Source organism: Triticum aestivum, chromosome 2D, assembly GCF_018294505.1.
Source record: "Triticum aestivum cultivar Chinese Spring chromosome 2D, IWGSC CS RefSeq v2.1, whole genome shotgun sequence".
In the NCBI taxonomy this organism is placed as follows: Eukaryota; Viridiplantae; Streptophyta; class Magnoliopsida; order Poales; family Poaceae; genus Triticum; species Triticum aestivum.
This window is the reverse complement of record NC_057799.1, coordinates 236822269-236833004: the sequence shown is the minus strand read 5'-3', so window position 1 is coordinate 236833004 and position 10736 is coordinate 236822269. Positions and strand designations below refer to the sequence as shown.

The 10736-nt window shown below is 45.5% G+C and overlaps 1 long non-coding RNA gene across 1 annotated transcript; it reads right to left on the bottom strand.

The window, feature by feature from the left end:
- Positions 1-1602: 1602 nt before the first annotated feature.
- On the bottom strand, positions 1603-7036 carry LOC123052656 (uncharacterized). The gene is made up of 2 exons (XR_006424891.1): positions 6506-7036; positions 1603-1991 (listed from the first exon to the last, which is right to left on the bottom strand). It is a non-coding gene; the product is annotated as an uncharacterized lncRNA (long non-coding RNA).
- Positions 7037-10736: the final 3700 nt, after the last annotated feature.

Below are 10736 nucleotides of genomic sequence, written 5' to 3'. Positions count from 1 at the left end.
AAACTAGCCATGTCAAGAGCTCGGCCTCCATGGCGCTCGTCAGAATGTTGCTTGGTAGCACTGCTATTGTTCCTGCGCTCTTATTGATGTGAAAAAAAGGAGCGGCCATCCTTCTCGTGAGTACATGTACATACAGAACGAAAACAACCATTTTTAGATTAAAGATCATTTGTAAAGAATAAGATAGTATGGAGTGGGACTTCCTGATCCCTCTGTACGAAGAGTATCATGACTCCCCTGTGAATGAAGTGATTTCCGGAGCATCCTGGATCAGATCCTCCATTGACGATTGTTGATCGGCGGACAAACATTGAATAAAGAAAAACATTTGCATCATGGCTCGATAAACGCCATGCCCCACGGTGGGCACCAACTATCGTGGGAACGGTTCCGACAACAATAAGGGACAGGGTAAAGGAGCATGATCTATCGAGATGCATATGGGTGACACGGTGGTTTTAGCGAGTTCGGGCCTCTCGCGGTGGAGATAACAGCCCTACGTATCTTGCTCCGGAGAGGCTTTGTTTTATCTGAGTATGTATCCGGAGATTACAATGAGAGAGAGGAGAACAGATCCTCATGCCAGAGCTAAGTCCTGAGACTAATGGCGAGAGAGTCGAGGGAGAAGAATGAGAACCTGTCGTGCTAGGCGGTGGGGGTGGCTTACATAGAGTGCGCCACCCCCTCACTTCTTATGTTACAAATTAGAGCATCAATGCCATAATATCAGCCCACTAGGAAACCTCCAATACGAAGATGACGTCTCAACTGCCTTGCTGACTATTAGTCTTTGCACGCCCGAGTGAGTCATACAGCCGAGTGGTTGTCTGTCGTTTGAGTGGATGGTACGTCGACGCGTCTGAGTGGATAGTATGTCTGAATGAGATTTATCTGGGCACGCCTACTATGTGGACCCCATGCTTTACGATATTTTGACCCTTCGTGGATTTACCTGTTATGTGTATCCCCAACAGGTGGTCCTCTCGGACACTCTCCCTCGTGCGGTTATCAGCGACGTGCCCATTCGTTAGCCCGCAAAGGTTTTCAGTTTTCACCGACAATGAGAGGAATCTATTTATATATATAAAGTAATATACGGGCTTAGCAAAAAATAGATAAATATGCTAAAAATTACCACCATAGTTAGAAAGATCCAACCGTTGAATCTAATTTGTCATTAACGTTAATTAAACTCAGCCAATAAATTTCATTAATGCTTTCCACGGGTGCCCCCGCCATGTGCGGTTTGTACCTAGACCCGCGTAAAAATCATGCCTGAGCTCCAATTAGATCGCCAACAAATCTTTGATCAGAGTAAAAAAATGTGATAACCTAGCGCTGTCAGCGGCCGCCAGCTGCGTTCTCCGTAGGGATCGTCGTTGTCCCGCTACGGCGTCACATCCATGCAGAAGGAATCGGCCAGACATCCCAGGTAGATCCCACGGGCATGCGTTAGCGACGACTGAAGTAGAGGCAGGTTGATTGATTCTCCCAAGCTATCCAACGCACAGCTATACTGCTCTTTGCATGCATGTCCTTATTTTTTCTCCATAGCTATTTTGTACTTTTAATTAGTCCTGTAGAACGTATACAAGTAGAACGTATAGAAGTTCATGAAGCGCCATGTTTATTTCCCTTTTCAATTCAATCTGATGTTACATCTTACATGAAAGCAGAACATGCATCCGAGAATGAAACTATTACTACCAGATTATAGTACAGATGGACATCTACATAAATAAAACATACTTTACCAGAAAGAAAGATCTCCTTCAAGATATACTCAGCAATTCCTGCTACACCGAGGCACCCAAACTTCCTCAAGAGAACCCTACCTTTCTCCTTTAAGATGTCCTGAATTTTGAAGGTCTGTCCACAAAGCACCGGCCTGGACACAGACATACGCCATAAACTGCATGGCCTCCATGAGGGACTAAAAACCGACTTTTCCCATCGAACTGACACACTGCTGCTCGATGCGGATGTTGGACCTGACAAGCAGCCATAGGTGTTAGACCTGACGGATCAGTAAAAAAGAACTGGGATGCTCTAGCACAGCCACCATCTCCATTGGAATTGTTCTTGCACTATGCAGCGTTAGCGGCAACCAAAGCCAAGGCAGGTATTGACTCTCTAAAACCTATACTACCGCTCTTTGCAAGCAACGCCTCTTTTTTTCCAAGAACTGTTCTATTCTTTAATTAATAATAATACTCTGTAGCACACCTAAAAGTTCATATCCACCCGTTCTTTTCATGAATCCCATTGTTCTAATTAATAGCACATATATAAGTTTATATTTGGGTTGCCAAAATATGCCTAACTAACAAATTTAAGCTCGAATTCGGCAAGCCACTTCGAGCATCTCCAGCCGTTGGCCCCTAGGGGGCGCCTAAAATCGCCGCCTGGGGGTGACCCGGCGAAAAAAATGGGCCTGGGGCGAGTTGGCCCCCAGCCGCCGGCCCCAGGGCCGGCCCCAGGCGCGGGAAAAAAATTGTGTATCAAATTTACGCAAAGTTCGGCTAAAACACGCCAAATTTTGGAAAAACTTGGGCTTATATTCGCGGATTTAAATCGAGTAGTCGCCATTACATATAAAAACTAATCAAAAAATACTTGCTGTTCTCAAGTGTGCGGCCGCACAGGTGGCGCCCCTCGCTGTTCTTCACGCCGCCGACCACCGGCGCCCCGTTGGTGGACGCCAGCCGCTGCTGCTGGCGGCGCTCGAAGTACGCCGCCCAAGCCGCATGGTTGTCGGCGGCGTACTGAGGGAGGGAGAGCTCGGCGTCGTTGAGGGAGGCGCGCACGATCTCGACCTCATCGGCGAAGTAGGATGGTTTGGTCACGGCGTCGGGCAACGGGGGAATGGGCACTCCCCCATTGCTGAGCCTCCAGCCCGTCGGCCCGGCGCGCATGTCCGGCGGCGCCGGGATGTTCGCCTGGAACAGGAGCCAGGACTCCTGTTCGCGGAGCGAACGGCTGCCGAAGCCGTTGGCCGCCGCCTCGTTTCCGGGCAAACGCTCGGCCATCGGGGAGATGGAGTGGCTGGGGAGAAGAGATCGGCGGCGGCGCTTGGGAGATGGAGTGGCTGGGGGAGAAGTGATCGTCGGCGGCGCTCGGGAGAGGGAGGGCTGGGGGAGAAGAGCTCGGCGGCGGCGCTCGGGAGAGGTGGAGAGGTGGCACTCATCACAGGCGAGCGAGGCCATATATAGCCGCGCCGCGTCCGTGTGTACGCGTCCGAGGGAGGGGAGGCGTCGGCGCGCCGCCCCGTGAACGCGCCGCCCGTGAGGGATCAATGGCAAAGCTGACCGGCGGCAGCCTTGCCATTGATTCCCCGCGGGAAACCGAGGCGTCGGGAGAAGACGAGGCGGGCGGTGTCGCTGACGTGGCTGGCCCGCGGCGCTTTCGCGCCAAAAACGATTCGCCCGGTGCCCCCGAGCCCCCCCAGCGCGCCGGGTTCGGGTTGGGTCCGCCAGCGCCAATTTCGGCCCGAGCCAGCGAAAAAGGCCCCTGGGGGCGTGACTGGGCCGATTTTTTGGCGCCGGCGGCCGAAAAATCGCCTCGGGGGCCTTGTTGAGGGCGTGGCTGGAGATGCTCTTAGTTTTAGTTCCACAAAGTACTATTGAGCTTGTAGGACATTATACATAATATTGAGGATTGTCCGATCAACTCTAGCCAGCAATGACGCAACCTACATCATTAGTTCCATCTAGCGACAACACCACCTCTAGCAGGTACCATCTTCTACACGAAATCAAGCCACCTCCAGCAGGATCCATATTGGAAAACAAGTGCAAATAGTTCACCAAAAGTATGCAAGTATTTTCTTTATAAAGCAAACTAGAAATCCAAGGAACAGAAGTGACGAATGAAGCAAAAAAGGTTACAGAGAACAAACTTCTCAATGATCAGGTATTTCACTTCTCATCTTCTACATGTGTTAAATAATTGTCGTTATTTTATGAATTTCCAAAAACTGCAGGCAAATCTATTCGAAAAGAAAGTGTGTCCATATGTAATTACTCCCTCTGTAAAGAAATACCACTATGTACACTAGAAGATGATTCAAATGAAGACTATGGAGAAACTTACACATGTTAAAATTCTTAGCGACAACAAATTTAAAAGAGTACCTGAAAGAACACTTTACACATGTCAAAACTTTACATTTCCAATTTAAGAAAAAACAAATGTCCTATTTTATATTCCAAACTACTCCCTCCATCCAAAATTATTTGTCGGAGAAATGGATGTATCTAGACGTATTTTAGTTTTAGATACACCTATTTTTCATTCATTTGTGCGACATGAAATTAAGAACAGAGGAAGTATAAGGTATAGTATCTTACTTTACAGGCAGGATAGGACGAAAATCATGACCATTTTAGCATTGATGTTATCAATGACGAGGTACTCTCATCTAAGAAAGAAAGTTCATAGTTTAAAATATTCGGACGGACATGCACTAGCATCTTGGTGCTACAATGCCCCATATGCATCTCTGAACACAATTAAATTCTACTAAAGCTAGCCTAGCAGGGAAATTATGTTACTGACATTCAAATTTTAGTGAACGAGTAGGATTCAAAATCTACAGGAAAAAAAGAAAAAAAGACGGTATTTAAAACTAGGAGAAAAGAATCAATAGAAGACAAGAGGATTAAGAAAGCATCTGGAAGGAACACAAGCTAGAACAAGGCAGTAGCAAGTGTTAAACTACAAACTTAATCCCCTTGGTTGTACTTACACAAATATATTCTAGATACTCTATATACTTTGTACTCCCTTCGTTCACAAATATAAGATATCCAGACAATAGGTAGGAACATAAACTGAAACATTCTGGAGCTACAAAGATAGTTATTAAATCGTTAGCACCACATAAAAACATTCCCCCTAGAGTAGCTGTTAATACGAATAACAGAAACTCTGTTATAGCCATTTCTGTACATTCAATGTACTCTACGGATAGAGGAATACATAAATTCCAATTTTTTTGTGAATTGGATGTATATAGACACGTTTTAGTATGTTTGTTCACTCATTTCAGTCTGTATTTAGTCCATATTGAAATATCAAAAACATCTTATATTTGTGAACGGATGGAGTAGTAATTTGCATTGGCATACAATTGTGTTTACTTTAGAGTCCATGAGAACATGGATTTAACTAATTATGTGTGCATGCAGACAAATCTACTTTGAAGACTATGAATGTTTAGTCGTGCTCATCTTAATATAAAATTATGCAGATTCAATTGATATTACATCTTCTGTTCTAATATGTACTTAGATTTTCTTTAGTATCACAAGGAATTGATAAAGGAGGCTTTTGTTTATAAAGACAATAGAATAAAAAAGGAGGTGTACTCAGTTGGTTATGTAGATCCGTAACATGTCTGACCCGCATAATCATTCCAGAAAATCACCAGATCCTTTTGATAGATGTGCGCCTCTCTAACACGCATTTTCACCTTTTACCGTTCATATTCAATGAATGATTACAAATATGAGGATAGATAAAAATAATTTTTTAAATAGGGGTTCACATTATTAACCTACTAACTAGCAGCATCCACGGACTATGGAATTATTGGAATCTCCATTGTACCGCAGGACTAAATGGTCGACATAGCAAATCTTGGCAGTGATTTACACATATTGTGCTTTACACATCAAACATGGAGAGCCAAAACTGATTTCACTCAACTAATTATAAATTATTTGTTTTGTAGTCTAAGGTACCATCATCCATTATCTCTTTGGGAATTTACTACATAAGAGTTGTCCATGCACTCAACCCAAGTGCATGTATACACTGATCAATACAAAACAAATGATTTGGCCGGGCATTAAAAAAGATTTATTAAAACGAGCATGCGCCCCTACTTCCATACATATGAACTAGATGGGTGTGGACTTGAACATTCGCCGGGCAGAGGCCATCTTCTTCGCCGTGAACTAGATGGATTTTAAAAGCCTTTTATATAACCATAAGTACATGGATATGTGTACTACTCCACATAAGCATTGGAAACATGCATCAACATTTGATGAAAATAGTTCAATAATACCAAACATCGACACTCTATATAATCTGATATTTCAAGCCTGTTCTATAGTACAATCCAATGGTTATATATTATATTGCAATCAGACCTAACTTTACTATTCAGTTATTAAAATCACAAATACATGAATTACTTCCTTAATTTTGTGAATAATAATGGGCGTAGGGGGGCAGAACACTGCCAATTTCAGTCACAAGCCCGGATAAAAGTGGAAAGGACATAAACTAAATAACATTTTGCCTTAAACTGTGTTAGGCGTCCCGAACTTACTATCGCCATTTTGTAGATGGACAAGAAGTCAATCTGGATGAAAATCAATAACAACTAGTATACATTTGTCACTAGCAACTACAGTAGCAAGCAGTACCTTAAAGTATATTGGTTCAATCGTACAAAGACCAAAAAAAGGGAGAAGAGAGATGGGGGCGGGGGGACCTGCAGGTGGAAGATTGCAGTGCCGAAGCTGGGCTGCAGCTGTTGAGGATGAAGACGATGCATCGGGTGCCTCGCTTGGGGACAGCATTGACGCCTTCGGCTCGGCGCTTGGGGACGGACAACACCCCCAAGATTCACAAAATCGCGCAAGAGCTAAGGGGAACGAGATCCACTACTTCATCGCCCCCATGGACGCAAACTGGAAAGGAACCACGAGTTCGACGAGCTCGCATCCTCCATCACACAGCTGCTATTAGAGCCCTGCTCCCATTGATCGGCCCGGGAGATCGACGAGGCACACGGGGATCCAAACCAAGCGTCGTCCCAGCCACGAGGTGCCTGCAGGTAATGACCTGGAAGTTGGAAACCGCGGGGGAGCTTGGAGGTGATCCTCAGATGTGGTGGTCTGGTGGATCCAAGCTGGCTCAGCCTTTTCCATGGCTGGGAGCTCCGAGAAGACAAAGAAGACTCGAGAAAGGAGAAAAATGAAGGTCCATGTTGGTGGGACCCCTGAAGCCACAATACGTGATACTAATAGTCTGGATAATGGGTATGATTAGAGAAAACTTTGTAAGAATGGGCATGGAGTAGTTGAGAAGATGAGTCAACGCCAGTCCTGCTTCCGGTATAGTAGTACTACGTGTTATAACTTTTTTGACAAATAGTAGTAGTACGTGTTATAACTTAACTCACTCAGTGTCCATGAAAGAAAGAAAAAACTACCACAAACAATTTTTATGAATATATTGTATATATATTCCCTTTTACTTCATATATACCAAATTCAAAAAAAAGTCCACTAAGATGTTCAAACATAACTGACGAATATTATAGGCACACACATCTACAACTATAATAGGTTAATATAGCAAATAGTACAAAGCATTAGCAAATAAACATAGTGAAAATGATAAGAATATTGTAAAAGACTCATATTTGTGAATGTGATCACATTTGATTCCAATTTTCTTTGGATAAAACAAAAAAATTATTATCCCGATAAAACTTATAAAATTCAAGAACTTACTTAAATTTTTTAGAAAGTTAATAAGAAACACATAACTAAATTGTCGATAATCCAAAGTAAATACCAAACAAACTATTCATATTAATAATTAGGTGGCCCAATAAGCTAACATCAAGTGCTGACCAACGTTCGTGCTCCCATGACTTCACAAAAAAAATATGGTAATCTTTTTGAAGACCAAAAGGAGTACTTCTTTTATTTTCAAGGGGGGCCTAAATGTTTTGAACTATTATGGTCATCTTTCTATAGTTTTATTTTATTTTTAAGGGGCACACAATATGCCATGTACATATTAGTTCAACATTTTGGGCTACTAAAGGAAAGAGTCATTTACACAAATTAAAATCTCTCATATCTTTATTAGAAAGTCAGTAGTCAAAAGACGTACCAAAAGATACTTTATCAGTGTTGATTAGCAAAAAGGATTAATCTTGGTCCAACATTGGAAGATGGTATTCATGAAATATTATATTTGTAAATGCATCACATTCGGTTTCTTTTTTGTATAGGAAAATCAAATAATATGTTCTCATTATTAAACTTTATAGTATTCTAGCCCGCGCATCGAGCGGGCCACTTTACTAGTTTGACCAAAAGGTGGATTCATCTTGGCATGTGTGTAGTGTGGATCATGGTGAGATTCCATATCAAAGTTCGAGCACATGCGTACAGACCCTCCCACCGGCTTGAAGTGAGGGGGCTACGCATCATGCTGTAGTGAGGGGGCCTTGCTGAAGGAGTTTTATTCAAGGCGAACTGTCAAGGGGGTCCCATAAATCACCCAACCGCGTAAGGAACGCAAAATCAAGGAACATAACACCGGTATGAAGGAAAGTAGGGCAGCAAGAGTGGAACAAAACACCAGGCATAAGGCCGAGCCTTCCACCCTTTACCAAGTATATAGATGCATTAATTAAAATAAGATATATCGTGATATCCCAACAATATCCATGTCCCAACATGGAACAAACTTCATCTTCACCTGCAACTAGCAACGCTATAAGAGGGGCTGAGCAAAAGCAGTAACATAGCCAAACAACGGTTTGCTGGGAAAGGTGGGTTAGAGGCTTGACATGGCAATATGGGAGGCATGATATAGCAAGTGGTAGGTAGCGCGGCATAGCAATAGAGCGAACAACTAGCAAGCAAAGATAGAAGTGATTTCGAGGGTATGGTCATCTTGCCTGAGACCCCGCAAGGAAGAAGAACGAGTCCGTGAAGAAGACAAGCGGACGTAGTCGAACGAATCCTCACACTCCGAAACGAAACCGAAGCTAACGAGACAAGCAAACCGGAAAGAAGCAAGCAACATGGTAAACAACCATCACAGAAACATGGCATGATGCACAATCAAGTATGATGCATGTCCGGTTTAAAGAGGCATGGCATGGCAAAGTGCAACAAACAATACTACAAATTAAGTGGAGCTCAATTTGCAACGAGTTGCATATTGACGAGACACCACATTCGAGTTATTTAGTTTGCTCTCGTTTAAGCTACCCAACAATATTAAATGTTATTCAACATGGCAAGGGGTGAAGCATAAATAAACTATCTATTTAGGCAAGTTTAAATGAGGCCGGAAATAACAAACAACAATTCCGGAAAACCCCCATATGCATATAGCAATTTAAAGCAAACAACAATTTTAAATGTTGTTAACATGATGCGGATGACATATGCAAGTTTTATGCAATTTAATGAAAATATTGACATGAGCATGTTATGAAGTTTTTTGGTCACCATGGCAGAACGAAACGTGTGCCACGGCAACGAATCCAAAAATGCTGTCACAGCAACATATCGGTTCCGATAGCTCACGGAGATACCGGTGCAAAAGAAGTGGGCGTGAGCGTGTCATGCAAGGATGGTCGGGCACTCCCGGATTCCGGGTTCCCACGGGACGGCGGCATGGCAAACGAGGAACGTGCAAAGACCTCTCTCGGACACGGTGCTAACACGAGCATCTCATACAACACACATGCATTCGTTCACGGGCGTCGTCTCGGGGTTATACCTTCGAAGCGTGCCTTTCGGAACGGATCAAGTTCGTTGAGGGAAGTAGTGGTGCACGGGCCGTAGTTGTACACGGGTCTTCGGCGATGGTAGTGGTACACGGTCGTAGAGGAACTTGGCATATCCGGGGGCTCCGGATGTCGCGGTACTTGGCGAATCTACGTAGTCGTACACGTTCAAGAAGACACTTATGCGGCGTCGTGGAACTTGGCGCATCCAAAGGGTACTTGACGGGTCCGAGGTCTCCGGCCGTAGTGGTACTTGCTGTTACATGTAGCCAAACTTGAGGTGCTCCTGGCGTCGGACTTGCGGCGTTGGACAGAACCATAGCGAGGTTCAGCAGCTACCCCACGTCCATGACGAAAAATGGAGCTCGGGCACGGAGTTGAAGCAGCAAGCAGGGGCGTGTGTGGAGCAACAACACAACATTAGCAGAGGCCATGGCGACATGGGGCCTTGGGCGCCATCGAGGTGGAAGGCGAACTCGGGGTCCGGCAGCAGCAAGGCGACGAGGACGAGGCTCGTCGGGGCAGCAGGGCGAAAGGCAGAGCAGAGGCGCGGCGCTGGAGCTTGAGGGCGCGAGGCAGCGACGGTGGAGGCGCTGGCTGGTCGTCTCCTCGAGCAGGAGGCAGGGAAGGAACCGCGCGAGGGAGGAGGTCGTGGACGAGGCTTGACGGCTCGGGTAGCGCGCGGCAGAAGGAGCAGCTCCGGCAGTGGCGCTCACCAGCGCGGCGCCGGAGACGCCAAGGGAGCGACGACGAGCCGAAGGACGGCGAGGACAAGGGAGCTCCTCTCCCTGGCGCGAGGAGGGGAACGAGTGGGCGGAAAGGGGATCGAGGCGCAGATGGCATCGGGCGGCAGCCGTGAGCAGCCGTAGAAGGGAAGGCGTCGAGCACGAGGGCTCTGCTCCTCTCTCTCCCTGCGAGTGGCGGCGCCAGGAGGAGAACGAAGGGGAGAGAGGGGATCGGGCAGAGAGAGGTTGAGCGGGCTAGGGTTAGATAGGGAGTTGTTGGGCCTAGGGGAGGTTGGGCTGGTCTGGGTGGAGGTCCTAGAGGCCGGCGGGGATGGATTGGGCCTAGAGAGGCCTGCTGGGCTATGCTCTCTCTCCCACTCTAAAGAAAATAAAAACAAAACGGAGATAAGAAAGAAAAGAAAGAGAGGTTAGGGGAAGAAGTTGGACACGCAGAT